Below are 12,270 nucleotides of genomic sequence, written 5' to 3' on the forward strand. Positions count from 1 at the left end.
GGCCAGCAGGAGGAGGCAAAGAGCACCACAGCAAAGCTGTTAAGTATCACTCCCCTACCCATAATCCCCAGTCATTCTCTTTGCCTCTGTCAATGGAGGAGGTGAAGTTTGGTGTCTGAAGAAATGAATTCCTTTTTCGGGTACTTTTCCCTGCAAGCAAGGATTTGGGTTTAGCTGAGTCCACGTTAATATCTTCAGTAGAGTAGTGGTGGCTTTTAAGTAGTTGGGAAACAAAGCAAGGACTACCTCACAACTTTCTAACACATTGCTGCCCATGGTACAGAAAGCCAGAGTTGGCTACTCTTTTCTTTCTTTTTCTACAGGTCTCTGTAAGGAGTCTGTGTCCTTTCACGCCTTGTGAGCTGTCTTCCTGCCGGACAGCTAGACTGCAGGTAAGTGCTTTTGTCTTCTAGGTCTTGGAGACTTGCACTTCAGAAGAATATGTCATATGCAGTATTATACAGGATTTGCTTTAGCAGTGTGCAGGCACATTATGTATGTTGAGACACTGAGGCCTACTTATCAAGCCGTCAACTTTCTTGCATTCGATGGCACCAATACGCTCGCCTGACATCGCCTAACATTGCGGCCGCAGACCTGAATACGCTCTCCTAATTTATTAAAAAAGCTGTCAAAAAGCTGTGCACCAAGTACAGGGCGATGAGCAGCGGACTGTTGTTAACTAACAGTCATCGATATCGCTGCTATTCGGCTTTTTCACAGTTTTATTTATATACTGTCACTAAACACTGCCACTATACTAAAATGTTTATCCCCTATTCCCACCGCTCCCCGACCCCGCGGCAACTGGAGCCCACCGCAACTCTAATAAATGTATTAACCCCTATCCCACCACTCCCGGACCCCGCCTCAACTAAATAAAATTATTAACCCCTATCCCGCTGCTCCCCGACACCGCCGCAATGCTAATAAACTTATTAACCCCTATTCCGCCGCTCCCGGACCCCGCCACAACTAACTAAATGTATTAACCCCATAACCTCTGGACTCTCACATCACTACCACTTACTAAACCTATTAACCCCTAAACCACCAGCCCCCCACATCGCCATAAACTAAATTAACCTATTAACCCCTAAACCTAACAACCCGCTAACTTTATATTAAATATTAACTCATCCCTATCTCATAATAAATTAAAAGTTACCTTTAGATTTAAATTAATCTATATTAAACTATTAATTAACCTACTGTTAGGGTTTTTTCCCTGTTTTGTTTGCCATGTGCTGCTGGCAGCCATTTTACTCATCTCTCTTGCTGACTCTGGTGCATACTGTGTGATGCTGCTCATTTCCTGCACTTCCTTTTATGGCCAGACTGGTGTACATCATCAGTGTGAAACAGGATGCCGTCTCAGAATTGTGGTGTTATCACTTATTATTTATTTGAAATAATTTTTTATTGATATTTAAACAATACAAAAGAATAAACAAGACCTTCACAGAAGACATAGCCACTTAATGACAGATAGATCAATGAGACCAATATTAGTAGACAGTAACTAAGATTTCCTAAAAGCATTTAAAACATTTACATTTGTATCGCTATATAGATGGAATTACTTGGTCGATTACTCCTTAAACAACAGCTATCATGCATCTTGTCTGTCAGTTTGTCTGGGGGACCTGAGTGGGGTAAGGACACCCCCTCGTTCCCATCTTAACCAAAAAATTTATGAAGATCTTGAATACAAAGGGAGTATAGAGAAAAGTTGGGAAAATCAAAGGGGGAAGAGAAGAAGATAAGAGGGGAAGATGAAGAAGAGTGAGAAAATAGTGCCTTCCGACCATGACACACCCAGTGGAATTTTCATCAATAAGAATAATATTATGATTAACCAACGGATGTATAAAGGCATATAAGATCTCTGCTGTATTGGGTATATTGACAATTCAAACAGTATTATATGGAGTCATGTGTGATCCAATAAAACCAGACTTTGTGAAAAGCTTCCTGAGTGTCTAGTAATATTGCTGCCTGTGCGGACATATTGTATATGTGCCTAATTTTATGTAAAATTTCGTCCCAGGGGGGAGCCCCCTCCTTCCAGTGACGGGCTATACATATACGTGTAGCTGTACATAAAAATTGATTAATGTCTTTATTAAACTGCCTTAAGCGTACATTCAATAGGGCTTGGTTCATTGACAACTGAATGGGGCTATCTAGTATCCTACTTAAAAGGAGTGATAATTTATTCCAGATTATTTTAGAGTAAGAGCAGTCCCACCACATGTGTTTGTATGTACCTTCGACTTCACAACCCCTGTAACAGAGCTTGGACCCCCGTTTAATGGAATGAGAGGTGATAATTGGAGTGAGATACCATCTGAAAATTGTTTTAAGGCAATTTTCCTGCATGTCAGCACTCAACAGGCCTTTACTCGCATTATATATTAAGTTGTTCCAGTCGGAAATATCAATTTCTGTATTGAGGTCGGCCTCCCATTTGAGCTGAAGGCTTGTTTTAGTGATTTGTGTGGAAGATTGAATTAGTTGGTATAATTGTGAAATAGTTTTTCTAGGTCTGGATGAGGAGCTACAAATTATTTCTAAGGGAGTGAATTTGTGACCAGTCAATGAAGGTAGGTATTTATGTATGATGGAGGATATCTGAAGATATAGAAACCAATGTAATTTGGAAGGAGACAGTTTATCCTGAAGTTGTGTGTATGTCATTAATTTGCCTTTGTCTACTAAGTCTGCAATCCTATAAAGACCTCTGTTTTCCCACTTCTGTATAGCTGGGATCTGTTCTGAAGGTATGATTACTTTTAGGGGGGTCTTGAGGGATCTGTTAGGGAGAATTTTGAGAGACGAAACAAGAGTGGACCAAGCTTTGAGCATGTAATCTGTAATTGGGAATTTATTACGTTTTTGGGTTTGAGCTCTATGTGGGTCCCACAGAGCCAGCTCTTGAGGATATAGTTTATTTATGTCTGACTCCAACGTGGTCCATCTTATCTCATCTTCCATTTTGTTAAGGAGAGTAGTTTGGGCTAACCTAGCTGCTTGGAAGTAGTGTCTGAGATTTGGTGCGCCCAGGCCTCCCAGTTGCCTATGTCTCGTAAATATTGGTTTAGGAATTCTAGCTTTTTTAGTCCCTCTTATAAAATTGTTAATGCAAGCTTGGAGATTGTCTAGATCACAATTCGGGATGCCTATTGGTAGGGTCCGAAATAAATATAAAATCTTTGGTAACACAGACATTTTGATCGCAGATAGACGTCCAAACCAAGAAAATCTCAGTTTGCTCCATTTAGTGAGGTCCTGTTTGATTACTTTATAAATTGGAGGATAGTTGGTTTCGTAAAGTTCCGATGAGTGTTTTGTAAGGTTGATCCCTAGATATTTGAGATGATGTTTTACCCAATTAAACTCAAAGTTTAGTTCTATCAATTTTTTTGTGTGGTCTGGAATAGCAAGAGGCATGGCTTCACATTTTTCAAGGTTCACTTTGTAACCAGATATAGTGGAGAAGTTCCTAAGGGTGTTGTATAAATTTGGCAGAGATATAAGGGGTTTGGTTAGGGAGAGCAAAACGTCGTCTGCAAAAAGAGTGAGTTTGTAAACTGATTGTCCTATTTTAATACCCGTAATGTCTGGGGAGTTCCTAATGTGTTGCGCCAGGGGCTCTATGCAAACAGCAAAAAGGAGAGGTGATAAAGGACAACCCTGTCTCATCCCATTTAAGACCGCAAATCTGTCAGATTGGTGTCCCATTGCCTTAACGCATGCCGAGGGATATGAATATATACTCTGGATCGCTGTAATAAAAGAACCCCTAAAGCCCATGGTATGTAGTACAGCTTGCATGTACTCCCAGTCGACCCTGTCAAACGCCTTCTCTGCGTCCAGGGATAACAATCACTTATTATTTAAAGGGCCTCTGTTCAGTATGCTTTGCCCTTGCGTTGTCTCAGACCTGTTTGTGACAGCTCCTGTGTATTTCCTGGATGTCTGACGTCCCTCCTGGTTCCTGATCACTGGCTTGTTCCTAACTCTGCTGTTCTCCTTGTTCCTGATTCCGGCTCATTTTGGCTCCTGACTCGGCTCGTCTGACTACCAACTCTGGTTTTGATTCCTGGCTTGTTATTTGTCTTGTGGACTTTTTATTATTTTTTGCTATTAATAAAGGTGTGATTATTTTTGCACTTCTCGTCTCAATCGGATTCCTGGCACCCTGACATTACGCAAGGGCCATAAATCCTGATGGTGATCATAATCCATCCTTACCTGCCATAATTTCTAGGATGGATCAACAGGATCACCGCTTGGAACAATTTGCACTAGCCCTGCAAACCCTGCTGACTCGCACTGCACATTTGGACCAAAGTGTCCCGCAAGTTATGGCTGCTCCTGTTTCTGCTGCTGCACCTAGTCCTACCAGGAGCATCTCTATTTCTGCACCTCTACCTCAGCGATATGGAGGTGATCCTAATCAGTGCAGAGGGTTTTTGAACCAGGTGGACATTTACTTTGAGATGTTACTTCAGGCGTTTCCCTCTGACAGAGCTAAGGTGGGATTTCTCATCTCGTTGCTCTCTGACACAGCTCTTGCCTGGGCTAATCCCTTGTGGGCGACTAATAAACCTGTGATTTCAAATTACCCTGAATTTGTGGCCTCCTTTCGAAGGGTATTTGATGTTCCGGCTCGCTCCTCCTCTGCTGCTAAACGACTCATGTCCATTCAGCAAGGTACAAGATCTGTTGCTCAGTATACCATTGCATCCCGTACGCTTGCCCCAGAGGTAGGTTGGAACAATGAAGCCCTTGTTGCCGCCTTCTTTCATGGGCTCTCTAATGTGATTAAAGACGAAGTTGCTGCCAGAGATTTACCAGAAGATATAGATTCATTGGTGTCTTTTGTTATCCTAATTGACATCAGACTAAGTGAGAGGCCTTCTTTCAAGGAGCGTTTGCGGAAGCCTCCTGTTCCGTTGTCTCCTACGTGTTCCTTCCCACCCATGCCTCCCTCTCCTCCCATGCCTCCTGTCCCGAGTCACCAGGTACTGCTGAGCCGATGCAGTTGGGATTCACACATCTCTCTGTGGCGGAGAGGGCCTTTAGGAGGAGGGAGGGGCTCTGCCTCTATTGTAGGTTACAGGGCCACCTTTTGAAGTCTTGTCCTACACGGCCGGAAAACGCTCTCACACCTAAGGTCCTGTCGGGGGCAGACCTTGGATGGTTTATCCTCATCCCTGGAACCGCTAAAAGAGAAACCTTTGGTCACGGTTGTCCTTTCTTGGGTGGACTCTTGGGCTCTTGTTGACTCTGGTGCTGCGGGCTTTTTCCTTGACAGTGCTTTTGTATCAAAGCACTCCATTCCTGTTTTGCCTTGGTCCATTCCGCTTGCTATTGAGGCCATTGATGGCAGGCCCATTCAGCCCGCACTCGTTACTCACGAAACTGCTCCGTTATCCATGGCTGTTGGGGTTCTCCATTTTGAAACCCTCCAGTTCCAGGTGATAAACTCTCCGCATTTTCCAGTTGTTCTGGGTTATCCCTGGCTCCAAAAGCACAATCCCAGTCTCGACTGGCGCAGGTCTGAAATTTTGTTGTGGTCTCCGCAATGTATTTCCACTTGTCTTCGGAAACCAGTTAGTCTTGTGCACTCCTTCGGTATCTAAATTGCCAGAGGAGTACCGAGAGTTTTTCCTCTTTCGGCTAATATTGTTGAAATACTTTATTAGTATGTGTGTGGCTTATGTTTATACAGGGATTTATGTATAAACTTAAATTTGGCAGTTGGTTTTCTTTGCTTGCTTAGCTAGAACAGGTTAACTGACAAACTGCTTGAGTTTGAAACCAGCTGCAGCTACTTGCATCTTATGTTGTAGGCAGAGGGAAACGCGCGCCTTTTACTTGCTGCATAGTTTCCTCTCTCTGCCGGTCATGTGACTTCTCTCTGCTGTCGGATATTCACGGAGCAGAGTCATTAAATTTCAGTCTCTTCAGTGTCGATCTACTATACGATCGTTTTAGAGACTTCTGGCAGCCAAATTGTGGTATTAAAAATTCTTAAAGTGACAGTGTATTTATAACAATTCTACAATTTGGGGAATTTTTTATTTAGTATTATGGACATGAACCAAGACTGTGTTTTTTGACAAATGTTTGTTATGCCTAGAGGCACAAATTGTTTTGCCTATGCAATTCTGTGATGCATGCTTAGCTAGAACACTTCAATTTAAAGATAAATTGTTGCCCTCTAAGCCCAAAGTCTCTAAGGATGATGCTGTTCAGGCAATGCCACAGCTTTCTCCTCAAACGTCCCAAGCCTCTATGGCATCACATACAGTGCCCTGCAGTTCCTCTCAGCCTGCTGGAGGAGTTTATTTGCCTGCAGATTTTGCTGCACAGGTATCTTCTGCAGCATTATCTGCTTTTCCTATGCTGGGAAAACGCAAGAGGAAAATTAGACATTCAGATAGTAGGGTTTCTATTCCACCTACTGCTACGCAGCTTGCCCTCTCTCATAAGTCTGATGAGGAGGATACGCCGGTAGCCTCTGAGGGTGAAATCTCAGATTCGGACAGTATTATTCCTTTATCTGATACTGAAGAAGTAAACTTCAGATTTAAGCTTGAACACCTAGTGTACTGTTAAAGGAGGTATTGGCTACTTTGGACGACTCCGATACTTCTGTCGTTGTCAACCCTAAGAAGTCTAGTAAAAATACTATGATGTTCCTTCCTCTGTGGAAGTTTTTTCTGTCCCAGACCGTGTGACAGAGATTATTTTACAGGAATGGTAGAAGCCAGGGATTCCTTTCTACCCGTCTCCCGTATTTAAAAAAAATGTTTCCCGTTGCTGTCTCCATTAAAGATTCTTGGCGCACAGTGCCTAAAGTAGAAGGAGCTATTTCTACTCTGGCTAAAAGAACTAGGATCAATATAGAGGATAGCTGCTCCTTTAAGGATGCCATGGACAAAAAGCTGGAAACTTATTTGAAAAAATGTATATTTTTATCAAGACCTTCAATGGCAACCTGCAGTTTGTATTGCCACAGTAGCAAGTGCGGCATCTTATTGGTGTAACGCCTTGTCTAAATCAAACTTAGTAGAGACTCCGTTGGAGGAGATACAAGATAGGATTAAGCCTCTCAAACTAGCCAATTCCTTTATTTCTGATGCTAGCATGCAAGTTATTAGACTGGGAGCCAAGATGTCTGGCTTCACAGTCCTAGACCGCAGGGCATTGTGGCTAAAATCTTGGTCAGCTGATGTTACTTCTAAATCCAATGTTTTTTTTTCACTCATCAACATACCATGCACAAGCCACACATACAAAATAAATCCCCATATGAAGATAGAGGCCCATGTTTATGCTTTAAAATACCCTCTTTTCAGTGAAACAAAGCAAAAATATTACTTTAATATTCCTTTAATTTTAAATAATTTAAACTATTTGGTATAAAAAGCAAGTAATATTGTGCCTTGTAAACAGTTTTTAAGCATGCAGTACTAGTTCCCTCCCCATCCCCGATGGTGACTATAGGGGCAGTTTACTTGGAATTTTTTTTTTTTTTTTTTTTTAAACGATAGCTAATCCCTTTATCACCCATTCCCCAGTTTTGCATAAACTATATTGTTTTATTAATATACTTTTTACCACTATAATTACCTGTATCTAAGCCTCTGCAGACTGCCCCTTTTCTCATTGCTTTTTATAATCTTGCATTTTAGCCAATCAGCACTGGTTATTGCATAACCATTATCATTCCAAATGGGAGTGAGCACAATGTTAGCTATATGGGACACATGAACTAGCATTGTATAGCTGTTGGCCATGATTCATAAAAGTACTGAGATAAGGGACAGCCTGTAGGGGCTTTAAAGGGACATGAAACACAACATTTTTCTTTCATGAATCAGACAGATCATACAATTTTAAACAACTTTCTGATTTTACTTCTATTATCTAATTTAATTAATTGCTTTTGTTATCCTTTGTTGAAGAAGCTGCAATGCATTACTGGGAGTTAGTTAACATATTGGGGCCGATTTATCAAGCTCCGTATGGAGCTGGATGCCCCTTGTTTAGAACCAGAAGACCGCTGCTTTATAACTTGTCCGCCTGCTCTGAGGCAGCGGACAGAAATCAGCCTGAACGAATTCGATCGGGTTGACACCCCCTGCTAGCGGCCGCGAATCTGCAGGGGGCAGCATTGCACCAGCAGTTCACAATAAATGTGTATGCTGTCGGCATTTATCGACATTGCATCATGTGCGCTCGCACTATAATAAATATACCCTATTGGGTGAGCCAAAAACATTATGCATATACACTGATCAGCCACAACATTAAAACCACTGATAGGTGATGTGAACAACATTGATTATATCATCACAATGGCACCGTCAGTTCTAGAATTTCATGTGTTGGAAGCAGGAAAAATGGGCAAGAGAAGATCTGAGGGACTATGGCAAGGGCCATATAGTGATGGCTAGACAACTGGGTAAGAGCATTTCCAAAACGGCAAGTCTTGTGTGTTCCCGGTATGCCATGGTTAGTACTTACCAAAAGTGGTGCAAGGAAGGACAACCGGTGAACCAGCATCAGGGTCATGGGCACCCAAGGTTCATTGATGTATGTGGGGAGCGAAGGCTAGCCCGTCTGATCACACGGAAGAGCTACTGTAGCTGAAATTGCTGAAAAAATGAATGATGGCCATAAAAGAAAGTGTCAGTATACACAGTGCATTGCAGTTTGCTGCGTATGAAGCAGGGCAGCAGCAGACCAGTCAGAGTGCCCATGATGACCCCTGTCCACCACCGAAAGCGCCTTCAATGGGGACGTGAGCGTCAGAACTGGACCATGGAGCAATGGAAGAAGGTTGCCTGGTCTGATGAATCACGTTTTTCTTTTAGATCAGGTGGATGATCAGATGCGTGTGTGTAATTTACCTGGGGAAGAGATGGCAGCAGGATGCACTATGGGAAGAAGGCAGGCCGACGGAGGCAGTGTTATGCTCTGGGCAATGTTCTGCTGGGAAATCTTGGGTCTTGGTATTCATGTGGATGTTACTTTCAGATTTATCATCTACCTAGAGATTGTTGCAGACCACGTACACTCCTTCATAGCAATGGTGTTCCCTGGTGGCAGTGGCCTCTTTCAGCAGGATAATGCACCCTGTCACACTGCAAAAATTCTTCAGGAATGGTTTCAGGAAGATGACAGAGTTCAAGGTGTTACCTTGGCCTCCAAATTTCCCAGATCTCAATCCGATTGAGCATTGTTGGGATGTGCTGGAACAACAAATCCAATCTTTGGAGGCCCCACCTAGCAAATTGCAAGACTTAACTTGCAAGACTTAAAGGGTCTGCTGCTAATGTCTTGGTGCCAGATACCACAGGACACGTTCAGAGGTCTTGTGGAGTCCATGCCTCGATACATCAGAGCTGTTTTGGCAGCGCGACGGGGACCTACACGATAATAGGCAGGTGGTTTTAATTTTATGGCCGATTAGTGTATGTGCAGCCACCATTCAGCCGCTCCTTAACCTACCTACATAGTAACATAGTAGATACATAGTAACATAGTAGATAAGGTTGAAAAAAGACTGAAGTCCATCGAGTTCAACCTATACAAATCTAAAATACTTACAAAAAGCTCCAGTTAAGCTTAAATAACCCCATTAAAATGTGACCCATTTAATACTAGCAATCATATCCATGAATTTTGTTTATATACAGAAATTTATCCAGACTATTTTTAAATGTATCTATGGTATTGGCATTCACTACCTCCTTTGGTAATGAGTTCCACAATTTTATTGCTCTTACAGTAAAAAAACGTTTCCGTTGCAGGAGATTAAATCTCCTTTCCTCCAACCTTAAATTATGACCTCTTGTCAGAACCAATTTTCTTGGAATAAAAAGAGCTTCTGCCATCTCTGTATATGGGCCTTGAATATATTTATATAAAGTAATCATGTCACCTCTCAAGCGCCTTTTTTCTAAAGAGAACAGACCCAGTTTGGCTAGCCTCTCCTCATAGGTTAATTTCTCCAATCCCCTTATTAGCTTTGTGGCCCTTCTCTGAACTTTTTCTAGTTCTGCAATATCTTTTTTAGCAATCGGTCCCCAGAACTGCACTCCAAACTCAAGGTGAGGTCTTACCAGGGCTTTATATAATGACAGAATTATGCTTTCCTCCCTTGAATCAATGCCTCTTTTAATACATGCTAGTATCTTATTAGCCTTTGAAGCCGCTGCCCTGCATTGTGCACTCATCTTTAGCTTGTTATCTATTACTACTCCCAAATCCCTTTCCTCCTGTGTTTGGCTAAGTCTTGTCCCATTTAAAAAATACATAGCCTGCTTATTTTTACTTCCAAAATGTAGAACCTTACATTTTTCCGTATTAAATCTCATTTTCCATTCACTTGCCCATAGTTCTAATTTTAGCAAATCCCTTTGCAAAGAGAGTTCATCCTGCTCTGACCTAATGACCTTACTTAACTTAGTATCATCTGCAAAAATAGAGATGTCGCTATTTAATCCTTGCTCCAAGTCATTTATAAAAATATTAAAAAGAACAGGGCCCAGTACTGATCCCTGGGGGACGCCACTGATTACCTTTGTCCAATCTGAGTATGATCCATTTACTGCTACTCGTTGCTCCCTATCTTTTATCCAGTTATTTATCCATGAGCTAACATTTTCAGCTATTCCCAGTCCCTTAATTTTGTGCATTAATCTCTCATGTGGCACTGTATCAAATGCCTTTGCAAAATCTAAGTATATCACATCAACTGATTCCCCTTTATCTATATTTTTACTTACTTCCTCGTAGAATCTAATTAGATTAGTTTGACATGATCTATTTCTCCTAAAGCCATGCTGATTAGAACTCATAATCTTGTTTACACGAATATGCTCATCAATATAATCCCTTATAATCCCTTCAAATATCTTCCCCACTATTGATGTCAGACTAACTGGTCTATAGCTTCCTGGATCATCCCTGCTTCCCTTTTTGAAGAGTGGCACCACATCAGCTTTACGCCAATCCTGGGGTACCATGCCTGAGGATAATGAGTCTTGAAAAATTAAGAGTAAAGGTTTGTCTATAACAGTGCTAAGTTCACTTAACACCCTTGGGTGTATTCCATCTGGGCCTGGAGTTTTATTTACCTTAATATTTTTTAGTTTTTTCCTGATATCCTCTAAACAAAACCCAGTTAGTGGTATGGACTGGCATGTTCTATTCTGTTCCAAAGTATCATTCAATGGTTCCTCTCTTGTGTATACTGAAGAAAAAAACTGGTTTAGTACCTCAGCCTTCTCCCTGTCATTATTTATCATGCTACCCTCCACACATTTTAATGTACCTATATTATCCTTCTTAGACTTTTTGCTATTTATGTACTTAAAGAACCTTTTAGGGTTAGACTTAGAATCCTTGGCAATTAATTTTTCATTTTCAATTTTGGCTAATTTGATTGCTTTTTTGCATGCTTTGTTACATTCCTTATAAATATTGTATGCTGAGTCTGTACTATTTTCTTTTAATAATTTAAATGCCCTACGTTTTTTCCTAATTTCTTTTAACACATTTTTATTTAGCCATAACGGCTTAGTTTTTTTATTTTTATTTTTATAACCATATGGTATGTATTGATATGTATATTTATTTAACAAATTTTTAAATATTATCCATTTATCCTCTGTATTTTTATTAGAAAATACATTGTCCCAATTTATATTATTTAATGATTTCCTTAAATCATTGAATTTTGCTTTCTTGAAATTAAAAGTCTTAGATAAGCCTTTAAAACACTGCATATGAAAAGAGATTTCAAATGTGACCATGTTATGATCACTGTTACCCAAATGTTCTTTAACTTCTATGTTTGATATTATATCTGTATTGTTTGATAGCACTAGGTATCCAATCCAACAAATGATATCAAGATAACAAAGAAAATTAAATTATAGAAATAAGTCAGAAAGTTGTTTAAAACCACATGCTGAAAAAAATGGGTTTCGTGTCGCTTTAAGACTTTTCTCTTTTAGTTGCCCCTTTGAACATCATATTTGGGAATTGACCCTCCTGCATCACATGACCGGGATTGATAGGAAAGCAAGATTTAGTCATAAGCTCCTGTGGCCTAGCATATTCTGGCAGATACCAGTATTGTGAAATGTGCTCCCATCCTATTTGTTTTATTCAGCTGGCAGCTATATTGTGATGTTGAAACGTAAGCTCCAGTTTGAGACGCTTTCAGAAATTTCCCTAAAC

Source organism: Bombina bombina, chromosome 7 (genome assembly GCF_027579735.1).
Source record: "Bombina bombina isolate aBomBom1 chromosome 7, aBomBom1.pri, whole genome shotgun sequence".
In the NCBI taxonomy this organism is placed as follows: Eukaryota; Metazoa; Chordata; class Amphibia; order Anura; family Bombinatoridae; genus Bombina; species Bombina bombina.